Source organism: Myodes glareolus, chromosome 23 (genome assembly GCF_982192425.1).
Source record: "Myodes glareolus chromosome 23, mMyoGla1.1, whole genome shotgun sequence".
NCBI lineage: Eukaryota > Metazoa > Chordata > Mammalia > Rodentia > Cricetidae > Myodes > Myodes glareolus.
Genome location: NC_142048.1, coordinates 45,175,030 through 45,192,501, shown reverse-complemented (window position 1 = coordinate 45,192,501; position 17,472 = coordinate 45,175,030). Strand labels below are relative to the sequence as shown.

The 17,472-nt window shown below is 48.3% G+C and overlaps 1 long non-coding RNA gene across 1 annotated transcript; it reads right to left on the bottom strand.

Annotated features, from left to right (window-relative positions):
• Positions 1-11,808: 11,808 nt before the first annotated feature.
• Positions 11,809-16,759, bottom strand: LOC148118355 (uncharacterized). The gene is made up of 3 exons (XR_015736193.1): positions 16,554-16,759; positions 13,849-13,916; positions 11,809-12,931 (listed from the first exon to the last, which is right to left on the bottom strand). It is a non-coding gene; the product is annotated as an uncharacterized LOC148118355 (long non-coding RNA).
• Between the last annotated feature and the right edge of the window lie 713 nt (positions 16,760-17,472).

Sequence of the window (17,472 nt, the reverse complement as noted above, 5' to 3'; positions counted from 1 at the left end):
CTTATATGCGGGAAGCCAGACGCTGAGACCTGGCTCTTCTTTCCATATTTCTCTCGACTCGCCTTCATCCTCTCGCAGTGGAGAGCAGGTGTTGTTTAGTGGGATGCTGGCCCAGTACTTGCCTACTTCGCGGAATGGCGTTCCCGCAGTGAGTGTCCAGGATGCCCTGAGCCCAGGTGTCTGAGTCACCAACTGCCTAGTGCCAGTGCGAACTGGCTCTTCTCCACTGGGAGCAGCCACAGTGGTGCTGCAGACTCTGGGCCACCAGCCCCTCCTCACTGCTCATCCCTGGGCGCCCTGCGTAGGTGTCACCGGGCTTTTGGATATGTTGGTGACGCTGCGCTTTGCCTGCTATTGAGAGTGATTATTTAGCAGGTAGTTTGTACACGACTTCCGGCTTCTGAAACTTGGTAGGCAGGCGTCAACTGCGGGAGGGGGGCGGCGGGGTGTGTTCTCCATCTAGAAGTATCAAGAGTTCACAAACAACCTCTCTCTGGGTTGAGACTCCGTGGAAGGCCTCAGCACAACTCTGGCCTCTTCTGCACAAGGCCCACACATTTGTGTCCCCGGATCTTTGCACCAGACCAAACTTCTGTCAGTTAAGAGAACATCGGGGTTGCGTTGTTGTTCTCCTCCTCCTCCTCCTCCTCCTCCTCCTCCTCCTCCTCCTCCTCCTCCTCCTCCTCCTCTTCCTCCTCTTCCTCCTCTTCCTCCTCTCCCTCCTCCTAACTTCCTCCTTCTCCTCCTCCTTCCTTTAACCCAATATTAATGCTGGCCACTCAATGACTACATGTTCCGGGGAAAGGAGACTGGGGTCCAGAGCAAACTGCAACAAGCTGCAGGAGTAAGCATCGCCCTGAGACCAGCCCAGGGTGGGACCTGGGGACCCAGCATTGCTTAGCAGTGCGCTCTCCTACACACCTGAAATGCAGACTCCTGCCCACACCCTACCCCATTGTACTGTTTGCTATGCTATTGTTTCTTTCCCAGCTTCCTTTGCACACAATTCCTCCCCCCTTTTCAACAGATGCCTTTATGTTTCTTCTCCAAAGCCTGTTAAAAGTAATGATGAGGGCCCCTAAACTTTTCCTTTCTGCCCTTCTTCCTGGGCGCAGGAGCTTCTCTGGTTAGGATGGGAGACGGAAAAAGATTCTTTATCTCACACAGCTAATAACTGCTCTCTAGACAAAAAGAAAACTTTGCTAATAGCTGCCTGGCTTATGCCTCTGGTGTGGAAAAAAAAACATTGAAAAACTGTTGCACCTGGGACTGGGAAGGACGCACACTGAGCCTGGTTGAACTAACTTGCCCCAAACTACCATGAAAACCAAAAGCCGGAAGTAACGTTCTTACCTTTAAACACCTCCCTCCATTCATAAGCTGGAAAGATTCTTAAGAAATTGCCTACTTTAATTAACTGGTGAGGAGTTTGTTACTTTTGATAGCTTAAGTCTCATTAATTGCCATTTTAATAGAGAAGAACTCTTCCCCCTACAGCTGCCAATTTGCAATACTTAATACATCTGGCAACTCCCGCCTGGCATTTCTCTGCCTCCTTTTCTCCAGATTCCTCCTTCTTCCCTTCCTCCTCCTCCTCCTCCTCTTCCTCCTCCTCCTCCTCTTCCTCCTCCTCCTCCTCTTTCCCCTAATCTCTCCCGACTCCAGAAATGGGACCTGTCTTTCCAGGGCACCTCGGTGGAAGCCATAAAGCTGAACCTGAGACACTGGATGTTCCTGGCTCCAGCTCCCACTTTCACACCTCTTGCTAGGTTATTTTTGTGGCCCTGTGGGCAGTGGAGACAAGAGGAAGAGAAGGGGGAAAGGGCTTGCCCTCAGACACAGTCTTCTCTCTGAGTTGGTTGTGCTTTTAACCTTCCCAACCATCCAGTGTCACTTGCGAAATCTGCCATTCCCCACTTGTAGACAGCTCCAGCCGCCTAGCTCAGCCTATCTATCCTACTGCACGGTATTTGTAGACCCACTAACTCCCTTCTCATGCATGTCAGGGTTGGGTAGAATCCGTCTTGCCGTATCCTGAGGTCTGCACTTCATTAATCATTCTGTAGGGGAAGCTGCACTCCGGTTTTCTGTTTGATTCGATTTCATTCATCCTGTCTTTTTGCAAAATAGATGGTTGAGCGCATCCGATAATGTATGGTTTAATTTGGAGCACTATGGGTTTGAATTACCATTTTCATAATGCGCTGGGCCTTAATGTGTTACATCATTTATAAAGAGGAATGTGCTAGGTTTCAAACTTTTTCCTCAAAGCCAAAGTCACCTGAAGGAAACAAAGCTCAAATGGCTTCTACAAGTCTCCTCCTCCCTCCCAGAATACCTCCTGCCTCCTCCACAGGGTCACATGGCCAGAGCTCATAAAACCAACATGAGGGTTTTCATTCACATAACGCAGGTGGGTGTGGAGGTTTGGGGCGGGGGGGGGGGTCAACGTGCACATGGCTGCCCAAGCTGTCCAGGGCAGTACAAAGCGCCCCCTCATTATTGCCTAACAACGGTTTTGTAGCCAACCAGCTTGCGTTTTTCGCCTAGACCTCCAGTGGATGGCTCTCCGTCGACCCTAATCCCAGCATTGCCTCTCCCCGATGGCTGTAATAACACCAGCTGTCTGTTACTCAAACTCTGAGTGAGGAGGAAAAAGCACTGATTATCCAAATACAGTCATTAAAGGGGAAATGTGTTTTTAGGACTGTCAGGGTGATTAATGAGAGCTAGCCGTCTTTGCAAACGTACTTGTTTAGTCTAACTGGCAGCTTCTATTTTCCCATTGATTTATTGCAGCCGTTGCCGGGCCTTGGTGTGTGCAAAGTCAGGGCACTTCACAACTGCGCCCTGTTTAAACAGGAAAAGCATGCACCATTTTGTCCAGGAGGGAGGAGACAGCCTGAAGTCTCTCTCTTCTGTGCAGCCTCCAGGGGCGCAGACCAACAAAGAGAACATTAAAACCTGCAAGCAAAGAGGGAAGGAAGCGGGCTCCCCTTGGTCCTTCCCAGTCATTTTGCTCCAAGGTCAGTGGAGACATAGCAGGCCCCTGGACAAAGCCTGCTCTATTGTAACCCTCAGCCTGGCCACATTTCTCCTCCCGTGGCCAGCATCCAGCTGTCAGTTACTGGGTCAAAGGACAGGAAAGGGCCTCAGCAGAGAAAGAGCCAAGAGAGGGACCTGATGAGAAGAAGAAGAAGAAGAAGAAGAAGAAGAAGAAGAAGAAGAAGAAGAAGAAGAAGAAGAAGAAGAAGAAGAAGAAGAAGAAGAAGAAGAAGAAGAGAAAGAAAGAAAAGAAAGAAAGAAAAAAGAAGTCACCAAATGCCTGTAATAGTCCATCAAGGGGTGGGTATGCAGTATACTGCTAGACACTAACAATTGGGTTCAACTTTTAAGAGAGATGAGGGGACCACCAAAGCCTCCATCTTTTGATAAATATGGTAAGTAATGACCAGAAACCAGAGTGGCAGCTTTGAAAGTCTCACAGTTGGGGCACTGTACTTGCAGGTGGTGGTTAATGGTCCCAGAAAGTTTACAGTCGGTCTGTGCCGGCACAATGCAGGATCCCATGCAGTACCAGAGGTAACTCGGAAAACCTCCCGCCCACGAGGCAGGGAACACTATAGGATGGTACTTAACTGTAGCTCTGCACGGCTGACCCGCCACCACATTCTGCCGTGCAGCCAGAAGACCATGGAGCGGCTCAGGAAGGTACCACGATGCTGATGCGACTGTCACACTGCAGAAGACAGGGCCATTGGAGGAACAGTGGTGGGACCCGGGGTCCGCAGTTGTCCTGAAGGCTGTGGGTTAGTTGAGGCATTCTGTAGTGGGGACAAGGAGGGACGTGAGTCCCTAGATCGATAATTTCCACTGTCAGGGCGAATCAAGAGACAGGGTTTAGGACCAGGGAGACAGTTCAGTTAAGAACACTTGCGGCTCTTCCAGAAGACTGAAGTATGGTTGGCAACCACCTGTTACTCCACTTCCAAGGGATCTGACTCCCTCTTCTGGCCTCCACCAGCACTTGCACGCTTATGGTATTTACTCACTTGGACACATAGACTTAAATAAAAATAAAAACAATTTTTTTAAAGAAACAGATTTTTATCTATGATGTAAACTATAGGGCTGATGTAATATAGTGGTAAGTCCAGCACCTGGGAGGCTAAGGCAGAAAGATACCAAGTGTGAGGCCATCCGACCCTTGTGATGGTTTGAGTAAAAATGGCCCCCAGAGGCCCATAGGAAGTGTCACTAATAGGAGGTGAGGCCTTATTGGAGGAAATGTGTCACGGGTGGGCTCTGAAGTCTCAGAACATCAAGCCAGGCCCAATGTCAGTCTCCTCCTGCTGCCTGCAGGATGTAGAACTCTCAGCTACCTCTCTCCAGCACCATGTCTCCCTGTGTGCCACCATGTTCCACCGTGATGATAATGGACTAAACCTCTGAGCTGTAAGCTAGCCCCAGTTAAATGTTTTCCTTTATAAGAGAGGCCATGGTCATGGTGTCTCTTCACAACAATAGAAACCCTAAGACAGCCCTATCTCAAGAAAACAGAAATACATCTGAATCACCACCCGTCCGCTCTTTCCTGGTCAGCATGCACCTTCTGCACACCAGTCCTCAGGTGGAAAGGGTTTCTACTTCTTCCTGAATGAAGGCCCTTCCCAGCATTCCTAGGGCATTGGCACATCACCAGCACCATCAACAACATTTCCTGCAGCAGGAATAGCTGCTCCTGGATTCTGAGTCGCAGAGGAACCAGAAGTATTTTTATTTCTCAAGACAAAACAAATTGAACCTACCGCGTCGGAGACAAGAGAGTGACTGCACTCTATAAACTTCAGAATGGAGAGCCACGGGATCAGCATGCTTTGGTGAACTTGGAGACTATATGGCAAGCCCGGCCTGCCCTGTCATTATGCAGCTAGCAGGAAGAACACTGAGCTATGAGACAGGAGACTTAGCTATTGTTCCGCTTCTAAAACCCAACTGGATAACAAAATCCATCTCTTTGTACTCTAAGTTAAAAAGAAAATTAGAAGGGGAGGGGAGAGCTGGAGAGATGTCTCAGTTAAGAGCACCGACTGTTCCTCCAGGGAACTGAGGTTTGATTCCCAGCACCCATATGGTGCACAGTCATCCGTTAGCTCCAGCAGCAGAGGGTCTGCCACACTCTTCTGACCTTCATGGACACCAGGCACACACATAGTGCGCAAGAATGCACATAGGAAAGACACCCATGCACACAAAATAAATAAATGATGGTTTTAGTTTTAAAAAATTGTAACTTCAGGCCAGGAGTAATCCCAGCACTCTGAAGACAGAGGCAGGAGGATCTTGGGTGTAAGGGCACCCTGAAGTACAGAACAAGTTCCAGGGTGGCCTACTTCAAAATCATTAATTAATTACATTCGATAAAACCCAACTGCTGCTGGCCTCTGCTGAATCTATTTTTAACTTCTGAAATCAGATTCTTAGGCTGTATACTTATCTCTTCCTGGCCGGACTATTCTGTATTCTTAAAGGTAGGCTCTTGACATCCTCCTGCCTCAGCCCCTACACCAGCTGAAACAACAGACATATACCACTATACACAGCTCCTACCGATTTATGAACCATTTAAACAATAAAGTACCCTGATGGTGTCACTGCCTAGGATGCTGCCACTGGCTCCCACCAAGGGTAACTCTAAAGTCCCTCTCCGACCTGGAGACACAGCCCAGTGGTAGAAAGTGCCTAGCGTGCATGAAGTCCTGGGCTCCATCAGAAAAGGTTCCCTGTCAGAGAAGACAACGTGGATAGTCCAGTAAGAGTCTCCACGGCCTCGCGTCTCCAGCAGGTGGAGGGAAAGGGTGCCAGTGAAAAGTTCGTGCAGTATAGAATTCTTCACCCCCAAATCTGATGCCTCCAAGGTGAATTGCTACTAACTTATCTTTTTAAAATCAAATGCTCAGTATAGGCTGATGTGAGCATTTCCAAAACTTCAGGGATGGTTCAGGTGGGGTAGAAATTATTTATTATTTAAAATAATTTTGAGAATCCTGAGGTTAAACTGAGGTCTTCAAACAGAATTCAGTTGTTCATAGCCTACAGCCAATGGCTTTTGGAGAGAGGGACTAGCTAGAGAGAAAAAGGAGAAGCGGATAAACATCAAACCACACTGGCAGCCTTTGCTCTGCGTGGGCCGTGGGCATCTCTGCACGGTTCAGAACATAACGTGAAGTAGTCTTGGGGCTTAAATCAGAGCCAGATTTGAGACTAAAAAGAGTAGTTAGAAAGTGTGCTTGCACGTCCCTCCACATCCTGTTTGCTCTCCTGGGGGTGTGGATTTGTGAGCATATGTGTGTGCGCGTGTGCTATATGCAAGACTGTGCTCGGTCCTTACAGGAAATGGCATGGTTCTGCTTTTCCAACGACTTCACACATGTGGAACTCTAAGTCAGGCGTGTCTGGGGAAATCAGGAAACATGGCTCTGTGTTCGTCATAACATATATATTGAATCATATATACATTTAATATAATAAGATATGCTGAGTACTTGGTTCCTCCTTGTGTGTGTGTGTGTGTGCTGGGGGCTAGAACCCAGGGCCTGGCACACACTAAGCTAGTGCTCTCCCCCCCCCCCAGCTATATCCACAGTCCCTGCTACTTAATTTTTATGACAAACCGTCATTTTCCTTTGATGACAGGCTGAGATTTAAAGTTAATTTCCCAAGATTTCATAGTTAAAGGACTGTGCAAAACTGGGTGTAGGAGCTCCCAGCTGTGGCACCAAGTACATAGGATGCTGAAGCGGGAAGATGATGCTGTCAGATCCAGCAATGCACTTCCAGCGTAAGCGGCGTAGGCGGCGTAGGCGGCGGAATGAGATCCCGTCTCCAGTAGAAACAAACACAAAGGCTGTACTCACGATCTCACGGTTTTCCCGACTTTAAAACACTTCACACTTATATCTTGGAGATCTCCAAATTGGCTGATCTGGAGGCTACTCATCCTTCAAAACTGCCTCGGACCACAATGCTGGGCAGGAGGGTAGGTTCGAATCAATGAGTAAACAAAGTGACTACCCCATGCCAAGTAGAACCAGCTGGGCTGGGACTCAGGGTGCCGTACAGGAGAAGCAATGTAAAGCGAGCGCTCGCTCTACCTCTGGGGTGAGCTCCTCTTCAAAAATATTTTTTTAAGAGCTGCGTGGACATAGAAAATGACAAGGACTGAATCTTGTCATCATTCCTTAAACAATACAGTGTTACAACTATTTACACAGTGTTCCATTCTGTCGAGTGTCATGAGTAACCTACAGGTGGTTTAAAGGGTAAGTGTACCTAGATAATATGAGAATCCTATGCCATCTTCTATAAGAGACAAGCATCCGTGGATTTGGGCCCTGGAGCCAATCTAACTTGACATCAAGGGTACTGGTACTATAATCTGACCTAGGGCTCAACAGATGTGGAACCAGTCTTATTTCAAGGAACTTATTGTTGAATGTGGCGTAGAGACACATTCTAGCTAACATATGATATACTAAGGGACCCATCAATGCTGTTTCGATAGCTAGATTCTGTGGTGGCAGAATATTAACGCCGAAATCCCAGGGCCTTAACACAATGAAGATCTTTCTTCTTCACTCACACTCCGTGTCCAATATGGACCGACAGGCATCCCATCAACCACACTTCAACTAGAAAGCAGTGGTCAGACACTTCTTCCAAGTTATTGGCTAGCTATGCAAATCAGAAGTCTGTAGGGGTAGCAGACAGGAAGGGAGGATCACAAACATGCTGGTGGGAGCCATGAATTCAGGGAGGCTTAAAACCTCTCTCAAAGGGCTCACCTGACTAGGCTTGGCACATCCCAGACCATCTCCCTTCTGATCAACATAAAGTTCACATTTTAGGAACTCCGACTATAATCTGCAAAACTGTTTCACAGAGGCGCTTAGGTTGGCATTTGATTGACTCATGGGACTATGGCTCAATCTCATCAAGCCAACGTGCCAGAAAGCATCACTCTCTGCTAACTAATCAACTGGACCCCCTGACTAACAGGGACAACAGCAGAGGATCTCGAATGAATTGTTGCATGCTTCAAGCCAAAAATAGCCCTGGGTGTCTCTTGTGCCGCTAACTGCAAGACTGATATGCAGATAGTCCCAGTGAGCGGAGCGGGTGAGCCCAGTCAGCCGCTGAACGGGCACCGTCCTCCCTGCCATCTTCTGGCTCATTGTTCCTAGGGCACACCAGGTCAGTGAAGAAATGCGGGTATCCTGCAGCCGCTGGAGTTCAGCTCGGCTCACTTCCTTCTGCTTCCTCAGATCTCACCACACAAGAGGCTCCCTAAACCCTACCAAGTCTTGCTTCCCTGGGCAAAGCTGATGTTGAAGTCACAGGGAGAGTGAGACTTTGATAGTATGGGTCTGGAATACCAGCACCAAGAGAGTAAAAGCAGAAGGTCACAAGTTTGAGACTAGCCTGGTCTATATGAGAAGTTCTAAGCCATCCCAGAGTGAGATCCTGTCTCAAAAACAGAAGGGAAGGGGAAGGAAATGGGGGAGGGGGGAGAAACTATAAGAAACACATACACACTCACACCCCCAGGGATGTAATGGTCCAGCAGCCAAATCTGGCATCACTAAGGGCAAAGTTGAAGAGTCAGAGCTACTCAGAGATCAAGACCTGCACCCTCCGTAGAGCTGAGGCTTCCTCCTTGCAAAGAACCACAGGTCTGAGCCCTTGAGGTGGCCTAGAAGCAAGCCTCTCTAGCAAAAAGCCCAGGGAGTTTTGATGTGTTTGATGATAACCACGGCCTCATGGTCTACAGCTGAAGGTTGACTCAAAGTGATAACGATCAATGGCCACGGGCATCAATGGTCACCAACAGGTGCTGTCAATAGAATGTGCTCCAAGTTCAAACGGAAAAGCCTGGGCCACAGGGGCCGGACCTGAGCGAGCCCTTTGTCCTCTAGCATCAACTGAACGCTTACTGTGCATCAGGCTCTGAGCTGGCATTCCTGCACACACGCTTCCATCAACAATCCCCTTCCATAAATCTTGATGCAAAGTCACATGAAGAGACAGGAACAAGATCATCTGATCACAATGCCTGTGTTCCCACCTCCAGGGCTACCACACTATTGCCAAGGTGGAGCCCACATCAGCCAAAGCAGCATGCAGGGCTCAAGAGCCCCTGTGAGACCCAGCCTGGGCTGCACCCACAAAGGCGAAGCAGCAAAGAGAGCCTTACTCACCTCTGACCCTACACGCCAAAGACAAAGGTCAAAAAGGAGCCTTCAGGCCGTGGTCACAGGTTCCCCTCCTAGAGTCTGACACTAAAGATAGAATTGTGTCGGGCTAATCACCAGCTACAAAAGACTTCTGGAGTCCAGTGTCGGACACCCTAAATCCCAGTCTTCAGGAAGCTGAGGGATGAGACCTGTTTAAGGCCAAGTTCAAAGCCTGTAAAAGGCTATCTCACAAAGTTTTCTGGTTTTTGTTTGTTTGTTTTTTCCTGGAAAATTCACAATGTGTCTTCAATGCTATTGGACACAACCTCTGCATCAGATTGCCTATGACCCAGTATGAAAAAACAAACACAAACTCACGCTAATAATGCAAACGCGATAATGGCAAACAAAGGGGATCCCCAAAAGTGCAAGGGCTTCAGAGTACCCTTAGAGCCCCCCCCCCCAGAAGAAGAGAAAGACGAGGGTTTGCTGAGAGAAGAGCCTGAGCAATACCCAAAGCAGGACTATGCAGGGGTGCTGGGATGCCCCCAATACTTCTATTGGTCAGCTTGTACGCAGAACAGAAAGACGCCTAAAGCCTGCAGTTCATTTTACTTCTGGGTCACCTGCAGGATGCAGCCACCCAGCCGGCAGACAGGAGAGGATCAGAGGCTCAGTGCAGGGAAGTAGTATAACCAAGGGGTGTCAGCAGGAGAAAGGGGCAGCGCTTCACTTGGGGATTTCGATTTGAAATGAGCGCCTGCTCACTCAGCCAACTTTCCAAGTCCCAGCTGCCCACCCTAGACTCTCATCCTCACAGGCACCACCTCCCTGGCTCTGTTAGAGCATCGGGGTCCAGAGCGCAGTGAGCTCTCAGGAACTTTTCCATGGTCACACCTGCGAAATGGGACCTTCACCCACATCGAATATTCAGTCACCTGTCTCCCCGGACTCAGCTCCTCCCTCCCTCCCCTCCGGACTGTTGGGGAACTGTTTGCACATTTCCTTGCACCCTTGTACCTCACTAGAACTCTCCCCCTTGTGCCCCTCCCCCCGGGGGCCATTCCTCCCCCAAGACACACTCACATGCATGCTCCCTCTCACCCTCACCTCCCCCACTTCCCCTCCATTTGTTTCAATGAACAGACCCTTTTATCTATTCTGTAGGTACAAATGAAGCTGTCAAATTTGATCAGGCGCTTGATATGACAGGCTGTGGGAGTCAGGACCCCTTGAACAGAGTGCGCCTTGTCTGTCACAGCCCGCCTGACACTTCCCATAATGCCCAGACTGATGAGATTCTGAGTAGGGCCCAGCACATTTTCAACTCTATTTTGGGTGAAAACCCTTCTTGAAAGGTCTTGAAAGGAGCTGGCAGTTCGGCCGCCCAGATGATTAATGAGTGTTGGCTCCCCTGGATGGATTTCTCCTGGTGCCAACAGCCGTCCTCCCAAGAGGCCAGAACGTGTTGCCTCTGACTCCCCCAGTGCTTCCTCTCAGGCATCACCCTAAAAGTCCCTTCCCATCAGCCTTCAGACTGCCCCCTCCACTCCCACTTCTTCCACCACCACCATCGCTGCCAGTCCCCCCAACACCCCCTTCTAATGGGGGCCTCCCCACACATGGAAAAAGTTAGCCTCACAGCTGAGGGGCCAGCTTGAGGCAGTAGGGCGCCCTGGACATCTTTTGAGCAGTGGGGGTTGTGAGGGACAGCTGGGCAGGGACTGTGGAGGACTGTAACCCATGGGCCCCTTGTGTGTATGCCGTGCCCCACATGGGCAGGGTGGGCTTTCCCTTCAAGGGATCTCAGGGGAGAAAGGCCCCAAAAGATAAAACATCACATTCCTGATTTGTTTTTCTTATCTTTAGGAGTTTCTCAAACGGGACAACTTACAGCCACTCAAGTCAGGAAGGCACCTGTGGAGGGCAGAAGGCCCTTGGACTGAAGACACAGCTCTAGCCGTCACCATGGAGATAATTAGAAGTGCTTCCCACAGCTCCAAATGCCCCTGAGGCACTACCAGCTAAAGCAACAACCACCTTACTGCAGAAAGCCCTTCTGGCCTAGGTACCTAAATAGCCAGGAAGTTTCCGTGAACTCCTATATCCTTTAAGCCCCACCCTCCCCAGCCCACTCTACTGTAAACTACAGGGGTCTTCTCTCCCCTCCTACTCTCCCTCATCCCTCCCCAGTCTCTCTCTTCCTCCTACCCTCCCTCATCCGTCCCCAGTCTCTCTCTTCCTCCCTCCCCCGTCCTGTTGACTAGCAGCAGACTTTCTAACTCAGAACCCTTCAGGAACAAGCAGGCTAGAGGTAGTTGGGATTAGGAATTTGACTTGCCCTTCCTTGCTTGCTTCCTGCTTTTTTCTTTTATTCTCTTTCTATCATTTTGACAGGATCTCCCTATTTAGGCCAGGCTGGCCTCAAACTTGCAAGTCTCTTGTTTCCCTAGTACTAAGATTACAGGTCTTCACCACCATGCACACGTGGCTTTTTTCCCCCTCTGAGACAGACTGTCGCTATGTTGTTCAGGAATCCGCCTCGCGAGTAACCGTGTTTACAGGCACACACCACTATCACCAACTAGGGAATTTATTCTGTCTTTTTTTTTTTCACTCATAGATTTCTTTCTCAAACTGGGTCTGAGGAAGAAACCAAGTCCCTATAACCAGAGGGTCCCCCTTTTAGCTCTTTTCTCTGAGAAGAGAGAAAGAAACTTCAGAATATACCCAGGCTACCGGGTCAATGCCTAACCAACTTTGACATTCCCCCTCAACCCACACTTGAACCTGAGACCATCCACACTTTCTGTCAGCACCATTCACGCATGACTTGGCACTGAACTGGCTCTGGGCAGACAACAGTCAGTCAAAACTTGCAGCTTCCGCCTTCGTGCAGCTGACGGGTTAAGGAGAGGAAGCCCACGCCAATCAATGTATAATTGGGAATGGTCGGATAACGGTGAGAGCAAGGCCGAGAGCTGTGTAAGTCCTGCAGGAGGTGTGATGAGGAATCCAAACCTAGCACGAAGTTCCCCGGAAGGCCTGACTGGAGCGCGACTCTCACACCAAGACCCAGTGGCTAAATGAGGTTGGCCAGGCGAAAAATGTGTCAGGCTGGAAAAGTCGCGAGTGACTGTCAACCAACCTCCTTTGGTGACTGTGACCTTGAGCTGAGACTTCATGGAAGGACAGAAACTCAGAAACCAACTATACCTTGGCAGAACCATGCAAGCAATGACCTGGGAAGAGAGGAAAAGTCTGGAAATGCCGAAGGAGGCCACCGACCACAACAACCTGGGCAAGGCAGGACCTCTGCCCTCAAGGCTGGCAGCAAGGGTATGCAGAAGGGGTGTCTCTCAGCGTGAAACAGGGCCCAATGGGAGGCCCTAGGCAGTCTTCTAGCTCCTGGAACTAACTCTACAATCAGCCACTGAGGGAGACAAAACCAACAGGTTATCCTGCACAGCAATACAGAACAATTACAAGCCCCTGGCTGAAAGTATATAACTTGAAGAAAACATTGTCTCTCCTTCCAGAAGATAATTTTGTTGTTGTTGTTGTTTTTCCGAGACAGGGTTTCTCTGTGGGTTTGGAACCTGTCCTGGAAGTAGCTCTGTAGACTGGCCTCGAACTCACAGAGATCTGCCTGCCTCTGCCTCCCGAGTGCTGGGATTAAAAGTGTGTGCCACCACCGCCTGGCCCAGAAGATAATATTTAAAGTAATTATTGAAGAGTATGTTTCCTACTTCTGGAAAACTCCTAAGATCTATCTTTAGTTGTTTAATTTTTTTTTTGGTTTTTTTTTTTGGTTTTACTTACAACAAATACTTGAGATAATCAACCTTTTTTTAAAAAAAAATATAAAGTTTGGGGGGCTGAAAAGCTGGCTTTGTAGTTAAGGGAATTTGAAGTTCTTGCACAGGACCCAGGCTTGGTTCCCAGCACCCACATGATGACTCACAACTGTCCATAACTCCAGTCCCGGGGGATCCAACACCCTCTTCTGACCTCCACACATACCAGGTACATACATGGCTAACATACATACATGTAGGCAAAAGACTCATACACACAAAATAAAAATAAGTAAAAATTTAAAAAAGCATTTAAACAGGAAGATGAAGTAGGGTTCTATTAACGATCAGGAGACAGAAGGAGGAGGTGATGGGGGAGAGAAGTAAGGAGAGTAGGGGAGGAAATGAAGAAGGGATTAAGGGGGAGAAAGAGGAACAAAGTAGACTCCCACAATCTTCCCTAAACCCTAAACCCTCCACTGGGCCGACCCCTAAAGGTTACACCAGCTTCCAATAAGGGGACCAAACCTTTAACACATGGGTCTTTGAGGGAAGTTCCACAACCAAACTATTGAGCAGGACGGCACTGGGCCCCATTGTCTAAGAACGCTAGACCTTTACTACTGTTAAGTCCTCGTGTCTCCAGCATGCCTACATTGTCTACCAGCATCCTCACAGGAGCAAACGGGACAGTTTGCTGCTATACAGCAAGCTCTTGAAGACTTACACCTTCTTCCAGAGACGCCCACAGCCCTTGACGCTGTCAGTTTGCCTCTGAGCTCTTACGACAGTTTTGTCTTCACTGGAAACATTCTTACCTCCTATTTATCTCCTCTGCAACCCTCACGTATGTCCCTTGCATCTTCATGCAACGTACCAGAAACTCCTGAAAGAAAAGAAGGTTATTCTTTACACCTTCATGTCCCCTCTGTCTGTATTCTGTCAATCATATTTTAATAAAATTCTCCCACACCATTTACCCCTGCAGTGACTTCAACTAAGGGGACACAGCAAGCACGTATTGGTTGCCTACCAGGTGCTGGGCACTGTCCTGGGCAGAGGGGACATGAAGATTGGCCAGGCAGGCAGTATAGGTGGGAAAACCAGACAGGAAGTAGAGGTGATACAATGAGAACAGGAGAATTCTGGGAAGCAGGGAGGTTCCTCTGCCACTCCTGCGCAGACCACCGAAGAGGCAACATGTAAGCTGTCACACTGAGAAAGGTACTGAGCCCATGTGGCTAATGTAGATAAGGATAATGGGGTAACATAAGTTATAAGAGCTAATAAGTAGCCTGACCTAATGGGCCAATCAGTTTATAACCTTATGGAGTCCTGTGTGTGATTTCTCTTTGGGATTTGCCGGTTGTGGGGTACTGGGCAGGACAGATACCCCAACAAGCCGGCCCCCTCGTGTTACAGGTAAACATTCATCTGTGTCTCTGAACTGAAGTCATCAGGTGGACAGGGGAGGAGCCCCTGGGAGGAAAGGCAAAGGAGAGAGCGCAGGTGGAACATTGAAAGAGGAGAGAAAGCATGCATGGGTGCTACCAGGAATTGGTTACCCCAGGATTCCTCTCTCTACTCAATCTCCCGTGCCCAGGCCAGGCTTCAGCGATACGCTTTGGAAGTGTGCAGGGGAGACAAGTTAAACAGGACAGCAAAGACCCCCTTCCTCTACCAACGTGCAAAAATGGCAAAATGTTCCCTCCAAGTTGTTGCTTAGAGAAAGAATTAAGTCGTAAGGAAGCACCATAGTTGCCAGACAGGACGGTACACATCTGTAATCCCAGCCCTCAGGAAGGATGACCAGAGCCTTTGGGCATCCTGGGATTCATAGGAAGTTCAGTGCCCACCTGGGTTATGTAGTGAGACTTGGTCTCTGAAAAATAAACAAATAGGTAGAAATATTCCAATAAGCATGGAAGGGGGGGGAGACAGTCCTGCTAGTGCACCTGTGTGGGATACTCCTTGACACTGTGTGAATATATGTTGCTGTGATTGGCTTGATAAAGAAGCTGACTGGCCAATAGCTGGACAGGATAAAGTTGGGTGGGAGAACCAGACTAAGGACACTGGGAAGACAATGGGCAGAGTCAGAGGAGTTGCTAGAGAGACACAGAGAGAAGCAAGATGGGTATGTCGTACTGAGAAGAAGTATCAAGCCATGTGGCAAAGCATAGGGGAAAAAATGGGTTAACTTAAATGTATGAGTTAGCTAGTACAAGCCTGAGCTATTGGCTGAGCATTTATAATTAATATTAAGCCTCTGCGTGTTTACTCGGGAGCAGCTTACAGGACAGAAACTTCCTTTTACACATTCGTGCCCGCTAACAGGATAAAAATCCCACCTCAGGTAACCAGAATCAGGGTCTGAAAGCAAAGGTGAGATCATTAAAAGGTGAGCCTGTGCCAGGCCACAAACACGTTCCCAAGAAAAGCAGTTCCTGGGAGTGGAGGACAGATATCTACTTTTTTGGAACTTGATGTTTCTCTCCCGCCCACCAGTTCCTGAATAACCACTCTGAGGATTAATATTAACTACAAACTCTTTGGCCTGTTAGCTCAGGCTTATTATTAACTAGTTCTTACAACTTAAATTAATTCATTTCTACTAGTTTACATTTTACCACGAGGCTCATGACTCATTACCTCACAACTTGCTTCTCTGGCGGCGGCTGGCATCTCTCTTGACCCTGCCCTTCTTCTTCTGTATCTCTACCTGGATTTTCTACCTAGCTATATTCTGCCCTGCCATAGGCCAAAGCAGTTTCTTTATTAATCAACTGTAATAAAACATATTCACAGCATACAGAGGGGCATCCCACATCACTTTTTAGATTTTTTAAAAATTATTTATTGTGTGTTTATATGTGTGGGAGTGTGGGTATGTGTGTGTGTGTGCACGTACAAGGCACAGTGCACATGAAAACATCAGAGGATGGTTTGTGGGAGTCGATTCTCTCCTTTCACTACGTGAGTCAGTACAGGGAATTGAGCTCAGGTCATCAAGCCTGGTGGCAAGCTCCTTTTAAGCCCTGAGCCATCTCAAGGGCCCATAGATATTTCTTGACTATGAAATGTTTTCTTTAAAAAACTACAAGAGAATGAACGAGACAGTGAAAGTGTGCTAAAAATAGGACTCTAAAGAAAAACTAGTCTGGGCCCTTTGAATTCTGCAGTGAGACCTGGAAGGCACATTGCAATGCAGTCTAACCCACTAGAAGCAATGCTTGGAATGAGCGGCGCGCATCTGCCAGCAAACCAGGTCTATGCCTGCAACTTGGGAAAGATGCACCAACCAAGCTCCCTCCTGTTCTCAAGATCTCTTCAGGGAAAAAGTAATAATTTTCCTGCCCATGAGGCCAGAATAGAAAAACAAAGATATATAGATAGATAGATAGATAGATTATATATATATATATATATATATATATATATATATATATATATATATATATATATACCACACCTACAAGGGAAAGAGTAGACCAAAAACAATACAACAATACGCTCACCTCACCTCTTATGTATGCTCTTCCCCCTAGGACCTCAGCTTCTTTCCCGGTGGTAGGGGTCGGGGGAACGGGACAAGCCTAGTGACCCTCTGGCTCTTGTCAGACCAGAGGCCCTCACATTCGGGGAGTTGGAAGAAAAAAAAAACTTCTCTGAAGCTGATTACCAAGACAGGAAGGAGGTACACAGAGCACATGTGAGCAGCTCCTCGTTTCCAATTCAGGTCTGTCAGATGGTGATTAATGACTAACAGCCACGGAGCAGCCGTGATTGCCAAGTGCCGTATTGTTAAGCCTGACGTTTAATGAGGCCGGACACGACTCCAGCACAATTCCACACCATCATCTGCAAATAGTGCTCGATGGACTTAATTGGTTAACTGTGTATGTGTGTGCGTGCGCGTGTGCATGCATGTTTGTGTGTGTGTGTGTGTGTGTGTGTGTGTGTGTGTGAGAGAGAGAGAGAGAGAGAGAGAGAGAGAGAGAGAGAGAGAGAGAGGTATGTGCATGGGGGGAGCAAGATGTCCTAGTGTGAGTTTGCCTTCTTGTGGGCAGTGTGTTTCTCTACTTTAATGTGCAGGGCTGGGTTATCACTGTAAGGGCTTGTGTTGACTCTGCCTACCTATACATTAGAACCTCTGACCCCAATAGGATGAATCCTGCCCATCCAACAATATCAATGCCCTACTGTGGCCCCTCCCTACCACACCACTCTCCCTGACACTGTCTCTGAGAGGCAGCTGGAAGCTGGCACATTTGTGAAGTTAAAACACATGAAAGGAAATTGAAAGAAGTTGCCCAGAAGTGGACCAGGCTCCGGGGCTCCTGAGAAGCCACTTTTCACTGGACTCAGATCAATGGTGCCTTGGCCTGCCTCACTGGGCGGTTTCTCCTTTGCCAAAAGAAAACTATGTCACCTCCATTCCG